This window comes from Podarcis pityusensis (genome assembly GCF_964106645.2).
Source record: "Podarcis pityusensis genome assembly, chromosome: 4".
Classification (NCBI taxonomy): Eukaryota; Metazoa; Chordata; class Lepidosauria; order Squamata; family Lacertidae; genus Podarcis; species Podarcis pityusensis.
The window spans coordinates 89,387,343-89,407,768 of record NC_138027.1 but is presented as its reverse complement, the minus strand read 5'-3'; the positions used below and the strand labels follow the sequence as shown (position 1 = coordinate 89,407,768).

Sequence of the window (20,426 nt, the reverse complement as noted above, 5' to 3'; positions counted from 1 at the left end):
TTTAAAGTGATTGAATTGGATGAAACACACAGGAACAAGAGCTCCATACAGAGTAGATTCAGCTGGTAGATAACTTGCAGTCCAGAGGTGTTTGTTTGTTTGTTTGTTTGTGGGGGAAGTAAGAGGAATTCAACTTCCCAATGAGCCATATTAGGGTAATGCATTAGTTGGACCAAATCAAAAACCCAAATTCATAAGTTTGATATTGTGGGGTGGGATCTGTCTCCTGCTTAAAATAATTAAGAAGTGGCCATTTTTGTATATTCTTCCTTGTACACTTGTTTGAGCTTTGCAGCTTATCATTGGCCTTTCCACTGGTCATTTGTGTCCTCCCAAAAGCCTTATTGATATCTAATAAGCCTGATAACAAAAGGGTGTCTATCAGCCTGCACAGTACAGAAGACCTCTTTTGCTTTTAGTTAAAGCTTTTTTGTTTGTTTGTTTTAATTTCAATGTTAACAGTTCTAACACACACACACACTGCTACCTATTACTCAAGGCTATTAATTTCAGTGGGTCTACTCTGAGACAGACTTACATGGAACACAACCCACAGGGTGGTATGTAATGAAACAGTTGCACTGGCGCAAGGGTATTCGCCCCATCTTCCCCTGCACGTGCCTCATTCCATCCCCAAATCTGTTCCTGTAACAGATTTAGGAGACGTGCAAGGGGAAGAAGGGAACAAAATATTATGTTACGCAAGGACAGATCCTTGTACTAATGGAACCTTGGTGCCACATTACATACAACCCGCAGGTAAGCGGTCCAAAGAACCACATATGCAAAAATTCTTCATGCTGTGCTTTTCAAACAATAAGCCTGCCCTTCTCTGCAAAGAAGGATGCTTCCAAATGGGGCGTGTGGTATATCTTTCAAAAGGAGTTTGTGATGGAACCAGAAAAGTGTCCTTGGACATGACTAAAGTAACTTGGACTACACATTGTACCTTTTTTAATGGATTACTCCTTTAAAAGAGATAATTTAACATAAACAAGCAAAACCACTGAAGGCAGTGATTTTTCAATGTCATTGTGACACGAGCTTTATTCAGAAGTTCCACTTTTTCATTGCGGGAAGAGATGTATTAAGTTGTTCCTCTAGTGTGTCACTTCGCCTCCGCTGGCCCCATCCCTCAGTTAGTTCAGGGGAATTATTCTGAGGCAAGGAGCCCTGTTTCCTCATGGAAGATCCACATATGATTCAAAACGCTAAATTGTGTGGGAAGCCTCAGGCTGCATTCACATAATGGTTTATTCCTTTTTCTACATTTCCTTTACTGTAAAGTTCCACGTTATATTTGAACTTTCACATGACAAAAAAGCCACTACTGGAATTTTGTGTAATATGGTTTAGTGCTCATTTCAGTGTTATTTGCTTCTAGGTAAAATCCGTTAGCAAATAATAAGAAAATGAGTGCATTAACACAAGCTTGGCACCATAGTCTGTGGATCTTTCTTGGTTGGAGGCAACAGAATTACTGCTGAAAAGTCACTGTATTTGGGGCAGGATATCTTATACGTAAGTCATGCGTCCTCCCCATGAAGGTCATGAGCAGAGCATGATGGAACAGCTATGTTTCCCTCAATTGGTGTTCCAGTGTGTACTGGCTCTAATCAGGGAAGGGTATAACTCTAGATCATTAATCTATGACTGTATTGAATGGTGTGTGTGTGTGTTTTTTTAGACAATGCTACCCAAGCAAATAGTCATATGGGCAAGCGGTGACTAACTTTAAAAGAAAGGGAAGCCAATCCTGAGTAGGTTTACTCAGAAAAAAATGCCAGTTTTTGCAGTCATTTCGGTCTATTAGGATTGTAGCTTTAAAAGTGGGGTTGGCCCTGGGTGCCACTACATGGTATTTCCTACTCATTCTCGATTTGTTACTCCTTCTGTTAACAACTGATAATGCCAAGATTCATTGTGCCAGGGGCAAATGTGTGTGTGTGTGTGTGTGTGTGTGTGTGTAAAACTTCTGACCTCTACCACCATTGATTAGGAGTATAGATGTATGGTAACTCATGGAATATTTCCCACATAACACTGAGTAAACAAGGTTGTTGGGCTACCTCCAACCTCTAGAGCAGATGTTGGGAACCTTTGGCCCTTCAGAGGTGGCCAGTGACCAGGGATGGTGGGATCTGAAGTTCAGCAACATCTGCAAGACCAAAGGTTTTCCACACCTACTCTAGAGAACATCAGCACTGGGGACTTCCGGGTTGGCGCCACCGGCAATGGCGGAATTCCTCTGACCAGGAGGAATTTGCCTCGTGGAAATTCGGGTCTGGCCGCCACGGCGAAGGCGGAGACCCACTAAAAATCACAGGCGGTTGAAGCCTGTGAACGTGGGATCTGGCGGGCACCTTTTGCGCCTCCCCCACTCGCAGGGAAACCCGATTTCGGGGATCCGGAGCGATGTGGGGTGAGTGACGCGGTGCTTCGGATCGACTTCTTCTTCCACGAAGCGAAGCCGCATAGCTGTTGCCGGAGAGAGCTGACTTTTTCCTGTGGACAATTCGATCTTAAAGCAACTACCCGTGAGTAGAGTGAAGAATTGGATTTTTAAACGTTTTAATTTGGCACCGAAACGGGGGAGGTTCAAAACAGGAAGTCCACCTCCCCTTTTTGTAAATAAGACTGAGGCAAAGAGGCTGCAAGCTAAAGTCTCAGAAAGCCCATTGTAAAGGACTAAATTCTCATCAGTAAAAAATATTAAACCCCCCCTTGGAAGCAGGAGAAGAGGGGGGAGGCTTTGGATTGTATATTCCTGCAGGAGTGAGTGAGGAAGTTAAAATACCACCATTCCGAACCTGGAAACGGGCTGCCAGTAAAACCGACGTGCCTTGTAAGGTTTATTGACAGCGAATAGAACGTTCGGTGACAGTTAGCATAAGAGAGATACATTGTTTTCATTGTCTCCGTCTGCACTTAAAAAGGAGTAAAGCAATGAAAAATTGAAACAATCTTACTGAACTTTATTAAAAAAGGAAGAAAGTAACTGAAAATTGAAACTAATTTTGGATTATTGAAACTGTGTTCAAAAGAGGACATATTGACCGATACAAATACAACTCGCTTTCCCCTAGTGGAAGCTTTTGAAATTTGCTTGATAGGAGCTGGGCTAGGGGATTTTCCAGCTGCAAGATAAAAAAGTGTGAGACTTTGGAATTGACCTTGAATCTTTTAAGTGTTATGGCAAAGGGAAAGGAAAAAACAGACGGGATGTCGACAGAGGAGGCCTTAGTGGCTGCATTACTGAAAATATACTGTCAGGGAACTGCCATCGGAAGGAAGGGAGGTGGAAGGGCTCACACAGGTTGGGAGAGACTCAGCAGCTGAAGAGGGAACCAGTAGGGGGAGAAGAGCTGAGCTGAGGGAAAGTGAGCAGGAGGGATGGCTCCGAGACACTTCCAGCGAAAACAGTGGGGAGGTTTCAGGACCTCCTGTAGGGACACCCACTCCTCGCCGGAAACTGTCACGCAGAGAGTCCAGAAGACGTGTTTCCGTTAAGGAGCTTTTATGTTGGAAGCGATTCCGAAAGCAACCACTGTCGGAATCTGCAAGCGACTGACAGAGCCATGTTTAAGGGGCTCCGTTACAGACAGAGGTTTGCAAACTTGACCAAACTCTGAGGGACTTGGATTTTACGCACAAGCAGCTCATCGTCCCATCACAGCATTCCGACAGTCTCTGTGAGCAGTTTGTGCAGGAGAAGGCATCATGAGCAACCCAGCCGGAACCGGAGAAGCAGGAGCTGGAGCGGGTCCAAGCCTGGAGGAAAGGTACCGGGCGTTGGAGGTCCAGCTAGCGCTGCAGACAGCGAGGAGAGGAGGGCTCAAGATGCAGAGAAGGGGAAAACCACCCCGCTCGCCAGAAAGTTGCCAGGATTGGTGCAGAAGTTTGGGGGGGAGGCCAAGGACTATCATGCCTTTAGGACAGAGATGCAATATGCCCTTAATCTGCAGTTTGATGACTTTCCCGACGAGGAATCGCGGGTGGCTTTTGTGATTGGGCATCTCGAAAAGGGGGCGAAAGACTGGGTGAGGCCCCTGATGGCAACAAACAATGACATCCTGAAGGATACGAGGAAGTTTTTTCGTGCAATGGATTTGATGTTTTCCAGCGATATTGAGCAGGGAGTGGTACGCAGACAGTTAATGGTGTGCAAACAGGGGAGCCGATCTGTGCGTGGGTACTGGACTGAGTTTACCATGTTGATCCATAAATTGGGGTGGGATCTATCGGCGGAACCCATTCAAATGCTCTTTGAAGAAGGGCTTGCTTTGGCGGTAAAGGATGAACTTTCCCGGGCGCCCAGGGCGGAGTCTATGGACCAGCTGACCAAATCAGCGCTGACCATAGGAGCGCGCCAAGAGGCGAGAGCCTTGGAGAGGCGGGAAGGGAAGGGGGAACGTTGGAGGGAGCTTCGCATTCCAGAGATTCCAGAGCCACCGTTCCCGCCGGGAGAGCCGATGGAAATTGGAACAGCGCGCGCGCGCGCAGTTTCAAAGCCCAGTGAAGAGCGGAAGAAGGAGGGAAAGGGCGCCAAGAAATGTTATCTCTGCCAACAGCCAGGTCATTTTGCCAGAGTCTGCCCCCAAAGAAAGGAATGGCAAGGAATGGCGGGAGCTGTTGGGGAGAGGGAGGAAAAGGTACCGGAGCAAGTAAAAGCCAATGCCTGGCTGCCACCGTCGGGGCACAGCAGCCAGGCCAAAGAGCAGTGAAAGTGCCCACGCCGGAACCTCCTAAACCTGCCCTGGTGATAGAGGTGTTACTAGAGCTGCCTAACGGACACCCACTAAAGATAAAGGCGCTATTGGACTCAGGCAGCTCCTGCAATTTCATGAGTAAGGAGTTTGCTGCTGAGCACCAGATACAGACTATCCCTTTAAGTAACCCTTTGCAGGTGACCACGATCGATGGAAGGGAGCTGCTGGGAGGAGAAGTCAGCCAGCAGACCATCCCAATGATAATGAGGGTAGCAAGACACACTGAGCTAATAGCGTTTAATGTGGCTACCTTGGGAGGAGCTCCCATTATTTTGGGGATGAGCTGGCTAGCGTTACATGATCCGCTAGTGGGCTGGCATCAGAGAGTGGTCTCCTTTGGGTCAGCACATTGTCTAGAACACTGCAAAGAGCGGGAGGCTCAAGGAGGGGCCAGAGCCACTCTAGCAGGGACGGAAGTAACGGAGAAGGGGAAGGTTCCCCAACAATACGCCGACCTGAGCAACGTCTTCAGCGAGAGGGAGGCAGACAAACTACCCCCACATAGGCCCTTTGACTGTCAAATCAATTTACTCCCTGGGGCACAGCTCCCTGTAGGCAAGCTGTACGCCATGTCAGACAGAGAGATGCAGGAGCTAAGGGAGTTCATTGACAAGAACCTGAAGAGAGGGTTCATCAGAGAGTCCAGGGCGGTGGGGGGCAGCCCAGTGTTTTTTGTGGACAAAAAAAACACGGACAAACCCAGGCTTGTAGTGGACTTCAGGGCCTTAAATGCAGTGTCAGAACCAGTGACTTTCCCGATGCCCAGAATTGATGACATTTTGACAAGGGTCAGGAAGGGAAAGATTTTTACTAAACTGGACCTGAGGGGGGCATACAACCTGATACGAATAAGGAAGGGGGATGAATGGAAAACCACCATGTTCACCCCTTTGGGGGCATTTGAATATTTAGTTATGCCCTTCGGCCTACAAGCAGGCTCCGCGTGCTTTCAATCGTTTATGAACCACGTCCTGGGGCCTTTGCTTTACAAGAATTGTGTGGCCTTCTTAGATGACGTGTTAGTATATTCAGAGACTGAGGAGCAGCATGTAAAAGACGTCAGGGAAGTGTTGGGCAGACTGCAAGCCAATCAGCTGTGGGTGAAGCTAGAGAAGTGTCAGTTTCATGCCAAGGAGGTGGAATTCCTGGGGTACCGCTTGTCGGACAAGGGATTGGCCATGGATCCTGGCAAGGTCCAAGCGGTACTGGAATGGAAAACACCGAAAAGAAGGAAGGATGTGCAAAGATTCCTTGGATTTGGAAACTTCTATCGGAAGTTCATCAGAAATTTTGCCCACTTGACGGCTCCCATTACGGACTGTCTCAGCAGTAAGAGGAAATTCGTTTGGACGGCGGAGGCGGAGCGAGCTTTTGAGGAACTGAAAAGGGCGTTCGCTTCGGAAGAACAGCTCCTGCATGTGGATTTACAAAAACCGATGCGAGTGGAGACGGACGCATCAGACCGGGCTGTGGGGGCGGTGCTTCTGCAGCCTGGGAAGGAGGAGTCAGAGTGGAGACCGTGTGCCTTTTTTTCGCGAAAGCTGAACAAATCTGAGAGGAACTACACGGTGTATGACCGAGAACTACTTGCCATTCATGAAGTGTTCAGGAGATGGAGGCATTTATTAATTGGGGCACAACATAAGGTGCAAGTGTGCACGGACCACAAGAACTTAGAGTATTGGAGAACGGCACGAGTGCTCAACCAACGGCAAGTGCGATGGGCCCAGGAGTTCTCCAAATTTCACTTTGAAATTTGTTATGTGCCAGGTCCAGAAAATGTTAGGGCGGACGCTCTCTCACGCAAACCTGAATATTTGGAAGGGGAGGGGGGACCCGAAGAGAGACATGTCATCCCAGAGGACCGCTGGGTGTGTGGGGCGGCATTGGTGGGGCAAAGAGAACTGGTAGAAGAAACAGAGAATGATGAATATGCCCAGAATAAGCTCAGAGGTCTTAGGGGTGAGGGAGAGGAACCAGGGGGTTTTGAGGAAAGAAATGGAGCGTTGTATTACAAAGGGGCACTGTATATCCCCGAAGGAGACTTAAGGGGGAGGGTACTCAAGCAGTTGCACGACAGCCCCACGGCGGGGCATTTTGGACAACACAAAACCATGTGGTTGGTCACCAGGGAATTTTGGTGGCCTAAGGTGAGGGAAGATGTACGGGAGTATGTAAGAGGGTGTGAGCAATGCCAGCGAGCCAAAGGGGAGAGGCGGGCGCCGGCGGGGCTATTAGAACCCTTACCAACCCCAGAACGACCTTGGGAGGCAGTGTCGATAGATTTTATGACTGATCTGCCGAAGTCCAAGGGGAAAACAGCCATCATGGTGGTGGTAGACCTACTAACAAAGATGTGCCACTTTGTAGCCTGCTCGCATGCAGTCACGGCGGAAGAGACAGCGAAGTTATTTGTAGAACACATTTTTAGGTTGCACGGAGTGCCATTGAGGGTGGTCTCAGACAGGGGAAAACAATTTACTTCCAGGTTCTGGAGGAAGCTCATGAGCTTACTGCAGGTGGAGGTCAACTTTTCGACTGCCCGGCACCCTGAAACCAACGGGCAGGCGGAAAGAGCAAACGGTGTTCTCCAGCAATACCTGAGGTGTTATGTCAATGACAGAGAGAATGACTGGGTAGAGAAGTTGGCGCTGGCGGAATTTGCCTACAACAATGCAGAGAATGTGTCCACAGGGATGAGCCCCTTCTTGGCTAATTATGGGTGTCATCCCAGGGCATTCCCAGGGGGAGGAGGGGAGAGATGGAGCGTCCCGGCAGCCGAGCATTTTGTAGAAGAAATGGAAGCAATCCATCGTCAGCTCCAACTCAACTTAGAAAGGGCGAAGGAAGAATACAAGAGGCAGGCAGACAAGAACCGAAGGGAAGGTGAAACCATAAGGGTGGGAGATCGGGTGTGGCTGTCAACCCAAGGGTTGCCGTTCAAAGGAGGTTGTAAGAAATTAAGACCCAGGAGGTTGGGTCCCTTTGAGGTCATTCAACAAGTCAACCCAGTGGCTTTCAGGCTCCGGTTACCCAACCACATGAAACTGCACCCAGTATTTCACAGGTCGTTACTGTCACCGTATGAGGGGGGACGAGAAGGGATGTCCACTCGGGGACCGATCATAGAAGAAAGGGAATGCAGCAGCCACGTGGCAGAAATCCTCGACGCCAGGTGGAAGGGGGATCAGGTGGAGTATTTGGTAGCGTGGGAAGGAGAACCGGAGTCAGAAAACACTTGGGTAATGGCAGAAGATATCAATGACGAGGTATTGATAGAAACGTTCCATCAAAGGTTCCCAAGGAAACCTCAGCCTGTGGAGAGGTTCCGGAGGGAATACTTTGGGACCACCGATGAGGAGGAGGAGTTGGAAGGATTCACGGATTCGGAAGGGGAAGGGGAGATGGACTCTGAGGAGGAGGAGTACTTCGAGACCAGGAACCGCAACAGGTGGAGAGAAGTGTTCGAGACATCGGAAGGTGAAGGAAGTTCCTTCCGGGGTTTTGCCTCCTCACCGCCCATAGAGGAGGGGGCGGGAGGGGGTGAAGGGGGCCCTGGAGGGGAGGTGGATGTCAGGGAACTGCCATCGGAAGGAAGGGAGGTGGAAGGGCTCACACAGGTTGGGAGAGACTCAGCAGCTGAAGAGGGAACCAGTAGGGGGAGAAGAGCTGAGCTGAGGGAAAGTGAGCAGGAGGGATGGCTCCGAGACACTTCCAGCGAAAACAGTGGGGAGGTTTCAGGACCTCCTGTAGGGACACCCACTCCTCGCCGGAAACTGTCACGCAGAGAGTCCAGAAGACGTGTTTCCGTTAAGGAGCTTTTATGTTGGAAGCGATTCCGAAAGCAACCACTGTCGGAATCTGCAAGCGACTGACAGAGCCATGTTTAAGGGGCTCCGTTACAGACAGAGGTTTGCAAACTTGACCAAACTCTGAGGGACTTGGATTTTACGCACAAGCAGCTCATCGTCCCATCACATATACGATTCGCTGGAACAACTCCACAAGAAAACAGATGCGATAAATGTGAAATTGGATGTTGCAAGTATTGAAATTGATTCAACTGTAGAAAGTTTAAACAACTTGGGACAAAAGGTGAATACCAATTCAGAAACCACTCAGAAACTGACACAGGAATCTACTTTGATATGGCAAATTGCAGATGAAGTTAGTAGGGGGAAAACCCTTGCTGCTGAATCTAAAATAATACAACTGGAGAGGAGAGTCCCATCCATACAAAGACAACTTGATGAACATAAGCTGACATCTGAATTGGAAAAGGAAAGCTTGACAGAGTTTCAGGAGGCGATACTAACATTGGTTGAGAAAGAGAGGTATTTGGGGGTTGATATGATTGCCAAAAATGTGAATCTGCTTAAGGATAACTGTGAAGGATGTTGGATTGAAGAGAAGGGGGATTTGGAAATATGGGCAAATCAGAAGTTGTCACTGTTGGGCCGAGTTATTGTGGTGGGGATGAGGGCTGCTGTGTTGTTGGGGATGTTGCTTTTGTTTCAAACACTGCAAGCTTTGGATGGGATGGAGGGTTTCAGGAGGTGGCAGAGGGATGCTCCTAGAGTTGTTTGGCAGGGCAGGAAGCCTCAAGTAAAACTTAAGCTATTGATGGATGCTAAAGAAGGAGGAGGACCTGCCCTGCTAGACCTTTAAATTTTGCTGTGAACCATCTGCTTTTTGCTGGTTGAGAGAATGGTTGCTTTTTTAAAACATTGAAGCGTTGGGCAATGGCAGATGAAATTGATGGACTATGTGGAATTGGCGGAAATGGCTGGCGAGATCCGAGACCAGGGTGAAGAGTCGGTGGAAGAAGATTGGAAAAAGATTAAAGACCATTTATAGAGATATTGTAAAATTAAGGAATGTTAGAAAAATGTTGGAATGAAATTATATGGCTTTAGTAGAAATGTCATAAGGAATCAGGTATAAATAGATTAATAGATAATTAAAGGAAAAGTATGGCAAGAATGTGTTAAGATAATTATAGAAGAGAAAACAGAGTAAGATGTAAAGGAATTGCTGAAACAAATAATAGAAGTGGAATACAAAAAGGGAGGTGGGAGGAGGTCGCTGGAAATAAGGGAATGAAATATAAGATATTGAAAATGTTTGAGGTGATTTTAAACTGTTTTTACTTGTTTTTATTTGTTTTTTTTTAGTTCATGTAGCGTTTGTGTATTGTATTTGCATTGTTTTTTCTTTTTTTTTCTTTTTTCTTTTTTTGTTTGTGTTGGAAATGCTAAAAAGGTAATAAATATCATTAAAAAAAAGAGAGAGAACATCAGCACCATCTCATTATCCAACAGGTCTCCAGAGATGTACCTACAATATCCATTTTTTGTGGCTTCCCCTATTCTCCTCAGTGAAAAGGACATCCTAAAATTGCTTCAGATTGTCCTCTAAGCAAAACTCCAGTGATAACTTCAAAGCTTGAGGTGGTGGTGGAATTCTACAATGTGGCCTAGTCCCGATCTCTAAAATGCAGAAATAAACTCTTCAGAAAAGAAAAAAAAGCAGCCATTGCCTAAAACTTGGCTGTAGGCTAGAGGGCTGCACTTGCAGTTCAGCAAGGCACATAAGTCCCTTATTGCCAAATTACACAGTGTGGTAAAGGTAAAGGGACCCCTGACCATTAGGTCCAGTCGTGACCAACTCTGGGGTTGCAGTGCTCATCTCGCTTTATTGGCCGAAGGAGCCGGTGTACAGTTTCCGGGTCATGTGGCCAGCATGACTAAGCCACTTCTGGCGAACCAGAACAGCGCACGGAAATGCCGTTTACCTTCCCGCCGGAGTGGTACCTATTTATCTACCTGCACTTTGACGTGCTTTTGAACTGCTAGCTTGGCAGAAGCTGGGACCGAGCAATGGGAGCTCACCCCATCGCGGGGATTCGAGCCACCAACCTTCTGATCGGCAAGTCCTAGGCTCTATGGTTTAACCCACAGCGCCACCTGCGTCCCTACACTGTTTGGTACTGCAATGCAAAAAGTAGGAACACTGCAGACTCCTTCTCTCAATAGTGAGAGCTATTGGGAGTCCAAGGTAGTGAGATTTTGAAATATAAGGATGAAAACTAGGAAATATTAGTTTTGATTTCTCTTAGTGTCTCATTTTCCCAGTCTTGAGTTCCTCGTGAATATTCACCAGCATTTTAGGGCACATTTCTCCCAATATACACATTTCTGCGTGCAACTCTGCCTAATATGATGCATTTTTGTTTGTTATTTTAATTAATATAAGCATTTTCGTGCATGTTATTTATCTGCATCAGAAAAATCAGGGAAGTGCAGATTTCAAAGGATAGCTGTGTTTCAGCTTGCATATTGTTTTGGGTACAGTGAATTCTGCTTGGCGTGTGTGTGTGTGTGTGTGTGTGTGTGTACACATCTATACTTAACCAGATAGATCACTTAGTGACACTGTCTGAAGAAAAGGTATGATTGAGAAGATCAAGTACCATTTTTTTTAAGGTGCTACAGCTTAGAAAAGCTGTGGACATAGAACATAACTAAGTGAGAAAGAGTTCAGTTTTCAAATGATGATCTCCTAACATATTATGTAAAACACTGTCAGGGAGATCATCTATTAAAGAAAAAAGAAAATGCATTCCCTGTATAGCAGGAGTGGATTAGAAAGAAGAGGTTTATTTAAGGGATTATTTGGGGAACATGATGAGCACAGAGAAAATATATTTTAGTACAACAGTAATTCCAGTGGAGATTATACCTGTTTTATTATGAAGTGCGGGATAAACTTTGCTGAAAAGATCAAGTAAATGTATGCACGAGAGACACGGTGAAGTTTATGACAAAGGCTAATAAAGAAAATGGGTACCAAAATGCCAGTAAAATGTCACCCTGCAACTTCTAAATGTTATGTATCTGAATGGAATGGAACACTTATGTTTTTTCTTGCCCATATTTTATTTAGATTCTTATGATTCTCTTTTGCTAGGTAATGCTGAAAACAACACCTGCTTTTCACTCTGTTTTGTATGCATATTCTTTCCTGGAATCAAGACTAAACCCATGCTGCGAAATAATTAAATCTGCAAGCATTTTTTTTTTTCCTTTTCTGAAGAGAGGCAGGAGAGGATTTTATTTTTAGGCAGTGACGCTTCTTGAGGAGATCTTCCTGCCTTAAAGGCCTTGCCTCTCTATCTAGAAGCACTGCAGCAAAGAGCCTCGGAATGGGAGCCAGGTTACCAGACACTGACAGCAGCCTCATGTTCTATTAAAACCAGTATGCCCAGCAGACAGACTGGAGGTTTTCCTCATATTTCAAATATATGTATTCTAGTCCTCATCTACTCCCTAAAAGGTAAAGTTAAAGGACCCCTGACAGTTAAGTCCAGTCGCCAACGACTCTGGGGTTGCGGCACTCATTGCATTGTTTGCATTGCATTATGTGTGTGTTCTGATGTTTTCTTATTCTCCTTAAGTTTATTTTATAAGACCAGCATTCAAAATTCTGAAGGCTGGGGGCAAATTCCAAGGGTCACTTGAATTAATTGTGAATTAAACTAGAATGGGACCAGTTCCTTTTTGGAAGGGGTGAACGTGAACTGCAATGAATTCTTTTGTGCACTGAACTTCCCCAGCACTGAACTGGGGGAGAAGGTAGTCCACTGGTCATCTGTTGTGGGTGGGTGGGAGAGGATCTGAGCTGGAGAAGGGACGAAATTCTGTCTCTATATAAACCAATAATTGGCAGTAGTTAAGAAAATCTGATTGATGATGTGCGTACAGCAGTGACTCAGATCTACATTTTCTGCATTGTACTGCTTAGAAATATGCCTGTGCTTTTGAATGATGATGATGATGATGATGCACAATTAGATGATTGTGGATAACAATATATATACAATTACTCGGGTCTGCATTGTGAAAACTGCTCATCTGCCTTTTTGGATAAGCGTAACTGAGCATGCAATTCCAGTATGTTGGAAAGTCACACTAACCCTTTGGTTAGTTGCATCAGCAGCTGATAAGGAGAAAGAAATGAGAAAGAAATTCCTTCTGAGGCAGAAATTGCATCTCCTAAACAAAGGTGAAACTTATCTTCTATGTTCCATGTACTATGGGTTTAGGAACCACTGATCTAGACCTTTGATTGCAGACACTTAAAAAACACCTTTTGTTTCTTTGTTTGCATGCAAGCAGACTAAAGAATTGCTACAGCCAACTGCAGCATTGCAGTGATAAAAATGTTAAGGGGATATTTTTCTTTTCATTTTTGGTGGCCATAGAATAACAGTTACAAAAAAGAAGGGGAATACATCAAATATAATTCACATACTGATATTATTTTGAGAAAACACTCGTTATTTCAACTTTGGGATATTACAAAACTGTCAAGGTGACCTGGATAGCACCAAAATATCCATTTATCTTCTTGGCTACCCTTTTATTTTCTGAGTCGGAGACGATTGCATCTCATATATTTTGTTGTTTTTGTTCCTCTTAAATGCAGGCTCATAAATGGAATAATGCAAGTGAAGAGGTTGTTCTGGTTAGGCACTTTGCTCACTGCTTCCAGTTAGAACCTTGAAATTTATTTTTTTTTTCTTTCTTCCTTCCTTTCCTTTCCTTTCTATTCTTTTTGCTTTTCTTTTTAGTGCTTGATTAATGCATTGTCAGGGTTGGGGTCACATTGTTTGTGAATCTTACGCTCGGGATCATGAATCATGGTTCCTGATAAAATTTATGCATCCAGACAGGACTTCTCTTTGCTTCTGTTTTAAGAGGAAGGACGCTAAAACATTTATCTAAGTACCACATAGATATCTTAGCCCACTTCATTAAATGGGAAGAATGTGTGAGCAAAAAAGAAAAAGAGTTACTTTTGTGACACCCAAGATAAGCACCTAAATGAAATGGTGATGGACTGAAGCTTCCCTGATAACAAGGTTTGACTGATTCTTGGGGCATGTGTGTGTGTGCGCGCACACACACACACACACACACACACACACACTATGGGCCACTGAAAAATTCCACACTTTCCTGGCCAGAGGAATTTCTAAAATAAAGGTGTTCAATAACTAGGCATTGATTTTCCTCGTCGATTTCATAACTGCATGGACCAGGTAATGGTCTTGATTCAGCTGTTATGGAGAACTAGAGTTGGATATCATCAGCATACTGATAGCACCTTGCCCCCAAACCCCTAATGACCACTCTCTGTGGCGTCATATAGATATTAAATAGCTCGGGAGATAAGATAGTGCCCTGTGGCACTGTCCCAATGCTACTGTCTGGGATCAACCTCAAAAGTAGGATTGGAATAACTGTAATACAGTGCTCCCAATTCCCATTTCCTGGAGCTGATCCAGGAGGATACCATGGTAGATGGTGTCAAAAGCCAATGAGAGACCAAGAAGCAGGAGCAAGGTAGACCTCCCTCTGTCCCATTCTCTGCAAAGGTCATCCGTCAGGCTGACTCAGTTTCACATTGGAATGGATCTAAATAATCTTTGTCATCCAGCTGCTGCACCACAACCCTCTCCACCACATTCTCCCCAGGGGGTATTTGTGACTGGTCAATAGTTGTTCCAATCAAAAGGGCCCAGATCCAGTTTCTTTAGAAGTGATCACACCACTGCCACTTTTAATGCAGCAGGGACCAGCTCCTTACTCAAAGAAGCATTAGCCATGCTCTGAACCCAACCAGTCATCTCCCCTCTGGTAGATTGAATAAGCCAGGAAGAACAGGGGTCAAGAGGGCACATGGTCGGATGTATTGCCACCAGCACTTTGTCCATGTAAGCTGTTTGCATGAGCTGAAATTGATCCCACAATACAGCCTTAATAACGTCACTTGGTACTTGGACTGGAGAGGCAATGAGTGCAGAGTCAATATTACTCCAAAGTTGAGAGCTTTACCCTCAAACTGTGTGGCCAGTTGGCCATAGTGGATTGTCAAGGCCTGGTTGGATGAGGAGGAGAGCCTCTGTTGAGTTAAGATGAACCTGGGACATTGCTGTACAGTCATACCTCAGGTTACAGACGCTTCAGGTTGCGCGTTTTTGAGTACCAGAATGAGTTACTTCCAGGTTTCGGAGCTCACGCATGTGCAGAAGTGCCGAATTGTGACCCACGCGTGCACCGATGTGGCGCTGTGGGTTGCAAACATTGCGGGTTGCAAACGTGCCTCCCGCACAGATCACATTCACAACCCGAGCGTCCACTGTGTTGCTATTTTCTGCTAATAAAAAACTAATTGCATTCCATGCCTTCTCTGTGTGTGCCTGCCCTGTAGATGACCTGCCTCACTGACAGCTCCTTGACATAGATCTTCAAATGCTCCAGAACTCCCTCCCCCACAATGGGTGTCAGTAACCTCCAGACCATCCAAAATAACTCTGCCAGCTGGCTAACAGAGGATGCAATACAAATGAGCCTTTTTCTGCAGTCTGCACTTCCACATGGTAGGGCACAATAATGTGCTCTAACCAGTATTTGGTCAGCTTCAGAGTGAGAATTGTGCCACTTGTTTCATAATCTGGAGTTCCTCAGAATACTGAGGGATCACTTGGGCTCCACGACACCACAGAGGGTGCTCAGGAGCAGTCATGTGAAGCACCCATTCATCATGCTGTTCCATAGTGAGACCAGGGCTTTGACAGGATCACCAATTTTCTTCACTGAAAAATCCCCCTAGAACATCTGGAATGCATCATGTTCCATCAGTCTCCAAGGGCAGACCATCCAAATGGCCATCACCCTTACAGGAGGGAATTTCCATTGTCTGTCCAAACCAGACTAAATTAGGTTCAATCACGTTTAAATGCTAAATGAATTGAATTTCTCCCCCATCCCTACCACAAGGGTGCTCAACTAGGCAGAGAGGTTTAATCCTTCTGTCCACCTTATCACTCTGCCTATTTCCCCTCCCTCATTTTTGCAAAATCGGTGCAAGGAGGGCTAAGAATTAGCTTGGAGGGCTAGCTGGGCTTAGCCAATTTCAGAAGTGAACAGGCCTCGTGAACTTTTAAAATACACTGACTCATTCTCTATTCCTTCTGTTTTTCCTTCTGACTAAAGCTTTCAAGGCCAATGATATGTTTACATGGATTCTCTATTGCATTCACAGTATCCACTTAATTCCTGTAAACCCTAGATTAATTATACACAGAGAGAAAAGTAATCACATATAAAAAAAATGAGGATAAATACCAGGTTTTGACATACAGCCTTCGAAAACATACTTGCCCATTCACTCCATGCTGTTTTCCAACAGACATTTCTGTTGTTGTTTTTCTCAGAAGCACCGTTTTACTCTGAAAACCATTCCCTGTACTCATATATGGGAACAGATTTTCTTGCAACCTTTCTAATCCCTGAAGGAAAGAGAATCTTAGGCCCTCAAAACAGACACTCACCAAAGAGGAGAAAACCATTTAAACAAAATGGCTGCCACTTTCCAGAATTCTGCACACATGGCTTCAGATTCTGGCATTCATCATTGCACATCCATTCTTGGCAGGGTTCATATGTTACTCCATTTTGTAGAAACAAAACTAATTCTGCTTTTAAATCTGGGCCAGATTTCCCCTCATAGCAAATTACAAGAGTGGCGGAAATAAGGCTTTATCATTTACAGTCTCTGAATTAAGATACTTTTTTGCTTCTTTCCCATTTGAATTTTTTAAAATGTTATATGTAACAGATGGTGTTGGGTTTTGTTTTTTTTAAAAACCATTAACACACAACTTCTCTTGACTTAGAATAATATAAAGAAGCAAGCAAAGCTTTTGAAGCAAGTTTGAACAGATTATTTCCATTATATGATCCAATGGCAATGTGGCAGCTTGCTTGAAACATTCCTACAGAAAACCACTGGGAGAAAAATTTCCTGCACGTACCAACAAATCCTTGTTATTTCAAAGGACTGGTGTCCAATATTGCATATGCAGCCTCTCTCATAAAAGTGTTTTCGGAGAACATGTGACACCTACTATTAAGGGATGCATAGTAGAAATAGATGAGAGCACGTTTCCTAAAGGGTGCTGTTTAGCAAGCTACCATCTCACAGACATGTCAGCAAGAAACAGTAAGGAATACGGAGCCAGGCTTATTCAGCTGATTATCTGGGCAGCTGCTTTCTAGGTAGATAAATCACAGAGTTAATTACGTACAAACAATTTCTCTTATACACTTGAGGCTAGGGGTCAAATGTAATGAAATTGTAAGCTATTATTCTTGTGCAAAATCTGCAAAATCTTCTGTGATTCTTGGGCAATGACCCTAAGCATAGATACTAGGAAACAAGTACCATTAAATTTAGAGGGACATACTTCAAAGTAAATATGCACAGGATAGTATACTTTTGAATTTGTAAATTCAAGGTTGTGAAGAAAATATGATACTACTGAGAAATCAGACATCAGAGAAAGTCAGGTTGGGTTAGAGTCGTACAGCACACAACACCCAAACCCGTTGCCTTACATTACCACATTATTGTAGCATATAAACAGATTCTATCCCATTTTATCCACACAAAAACCCTATGAGGTAGACTGAGAGAGATAACTGGCCAAAGGCCACTCAGAAGGTTTCCTGACTGACAACTAGACAATTGTTGCATGTCGGAGTCCAATACTTGGTGGGTGCTGGCTCTCTTTTCTACAGGAAACTTGTTTTGTTTCCTGAGGAAACTAAAGTGCAGAAAAACAGAAAACAGAATTCCAATTGTGGATTTTGCAGTGCCTGCTTTTGTCATTCAGATTGCCATAATCCAGAAAATTAGTTTTTGTAATCAAGGTTCCATATATGGTGAAACAATCTTAAAGGGTCTGTGTGTGTGTGTGTGTGTGTGTGTGTGTGTGTAGCAATTGCAGTGTGCTTCAAAAAAATACTCCCTTTGGACTGAGAGAATGTTGCATCTTTAAATACAAAACTCCAGCCTCTCAGATTGTATTCAGAATCCATGTCACTGGTTAGACAAAGGCTCGGCGAAACAGCCACAGTGTACTGGAAGCTGGCCTTTGTATGAGTGTCACTGAAAATGAAGAATGGACACAGATTTTCCAGAAAATGGAATGCAACCTGCCCAGGGAAACAGTTAAGTATAATTGATCTTCAAGATTGTAACCACCACAGAGAGATGTGAGGAGGCACATTGTCCTTCAGATATATTCAGGTTCCAAGATAATGCACTTGGTTAGCGATTTCGAGCACAAATATAAAATGCATGAGATACCTGATGGTGCAGTGATGTAGAAAGGTCTTATCGGCAATAGCTTGTGATGGTTCTATCACACATGAGCAGGAACTGCTTAAGCACAGCTTTTCAGCCTTCTCAACTCACCTTGGGTGAAAAGCTATGACTTTGACATTCAAGTGACCCACTGCTTGCCTTTACCCAGGGTAGTACTTGAGGAATTAAAAAGGAAGAATAGTTACTGAATTAAAAAGAAAGGTATGGAGAAGGGACAAAAATATATTAATCGTATGTGATAATTATCAGAACTGTGAAGGCAGAACTGACGAACTGTGTGATATAACAGATGAACCTGGGGAGGGATCTGGACTGGGGAGGAACCACTGACCCCTTAAGCTAATTGGGTTATCATGATACAGTCTCTGCTTAACCTACTTTGCAAGGTAGGGTGTGGATAAAATGGGCAGAAGCCATGCTATTTTTCTTTCTTTTCTTTTTAAAAGTTTTTTATTAACAATTTCAACATAACAAATTATCAAAAAAAATCTTCATTATTTCCCCCCTTTCCCCCCCAAGGAACCCTCCCTCCCCCAAAAAGCTTCCCTCAGCTCCTCTCTCTGATTTCTCAACTCATGTTATTCTCCGCATACTGTAAAATTGCATATATCCTTTTATTATCTGTCTGCTATATTAACACTCAATAAATTTGTGTATGTTCATTCAAAACCTGCCAAGGAGTCCAATTCATTTTGTTGTCTTTTTAAATAATTTGTAAAGAGTCCCCATTCTTCTTTAAAGTCACAGTTGTCCTTATCTCGCAATTTGTGTGTCAATTTAGCCAGTTCCGCATAGTTCATCAGTTTCTCTTGCCACTGTTCTTTTGTAGGGGTTTCCTCATTCTTCCATCCTTGTGCCATCAAGACTCTTGCCGCTGTTGTAGCATACATAAATAAGTTCTTTGTTTTCCTTGGCAGGTCTTGTCCTACAATCCCTAACAAAAATGAGAAGCAGTGCTATTTTTCTCTTAGAATGGTAATGGTGCCCATATAAGAGGTGACATTACTAAGTTCCTACAAGTTCCGACTGGGGGGGAAAAGGCCCAGGCAGAAAAGAACCATGTATACCACTCTGAGTTTCTTGAGGGAATGGTGAGATAAAGATGCAACAAACAAACAAGCAAACAAACAAATATTCCTACTTCCAAGAAGATGACTTGGAAGGGCTACCTCACACCTGTGTGATAGTTGCTTGATGATGTTAAGTGATGGCTGGAAAACTGACTGGTAATCGGTTTTGGAGAGCAACTTTTCTAATGTCCTAGGAACTGCAGCAAGGAAGCGGCTCTCTCCGTACAAAGGACCATTGAGACGTCAGCAGCCAGCAGATCAATCCTCCTGCCTGCTCATATATTTGCCTCTTTGAACATTCTGATCTATAAATGGCAATCTTGAACAGAGCTGCAGATTTGCCATTTTGTCGTAACCTCCTAGTGACCAATAATTCTCATTTGAACTGCAAAGTGTGGATGAAGGCCTTCTGTTTTCGAGTGCAAAATTATATTTAATTGATTTGCCTGGGAATAGAATGCTGGCCATTTCAGAGCTAAAGAATTTGTTGAGCCCAAATCTGCACTCCATTTAAAGTACACATTGGACAATTAAGAAATGTGCAAAAAATGTGTGATGAACATGAAGAGGATGTGGGAAAGCAGAGGGTGTGAGAAAGGGAGGAACAGAAGGAATTGCAAGATTAATTTAGAAACATGTAAATAAATAGTACCAGGAGAACATGTAAAAGAGCTTGCCAATACTCCTTCAGTTTCTTCTTCATTTGCCTTGCTTTCTATGCCTGGCAGGGATGAAACTAGAGAGTGCAATTCAAATTCATTCATCACATTTGTATAGCTGATTTACCTTTAATGAATATTCAAATGTGAATATCTATGACAAGTTCAACTTTGAATGATGTGTTAATACTGTTGCACAAATGTCAAAGAAGAAGCCATGCTTCCATGAGCATGAAAAATCCAGCTAACCAACCAGCCCTGCGTTATAGAAATCAAGAGTGGTAAATTTAGAATTACTCATTGAGACAGTCCCTATAGCCATGTCTTCAAAGGAAGTAAAAAAATACAGACAGCTGTTTTGATCCGTTCTCATTCTCTCTCTCTCTCTCTTTCTTTCTCTCTCTCTCTCTCTCTCTCTCTCTCTCTTTCTCTCTCTCTCTCTCTCTCTCTCTCTCTCTCTCTCACACACACACACACAGTGGTGTTTAACTATTTGCTCATCATAGAGCCAATGAAATTAATGAGCATGGTGTGAAGGAAAGTTGGTTATTTCAGTGGTCCTACTCTGCTTAGTTCAATATCACCCATTGAACTTTTCAAAAAAAAATTTTTTTAGCAACTTTTATCTTTTAACTAGAAATGCAAACAATCTTGCAAAGTGTTATCACTAAAATTGCTGGTGTTAAGCAGAA

The 20,426-nt window shown here is 44.1% G+C and overlaps 2 long non-coding RNA genes across 2 annotated transcripts in view; both read left to right on the top strand.

Moving 5' to 3' along the window:
- Window positions 1–20,426, top strand: part of LOC308475922 — a 260,650-nt gene that overhangs the window by 27,141 nt on the left and 213,083 nt on the right. The window lies entirely within an intron of this gene.
- LOC308475556 lies at window positions 18,738–19,035 on the top strand. Its single transcript, XR_013985309.1, has 2 exons — window positions 18,738–18,901; window positions 18,960–19,035. It is a non-coding gene; the product is annotated as an uncharacterized lncRNA (long non-coding RNA).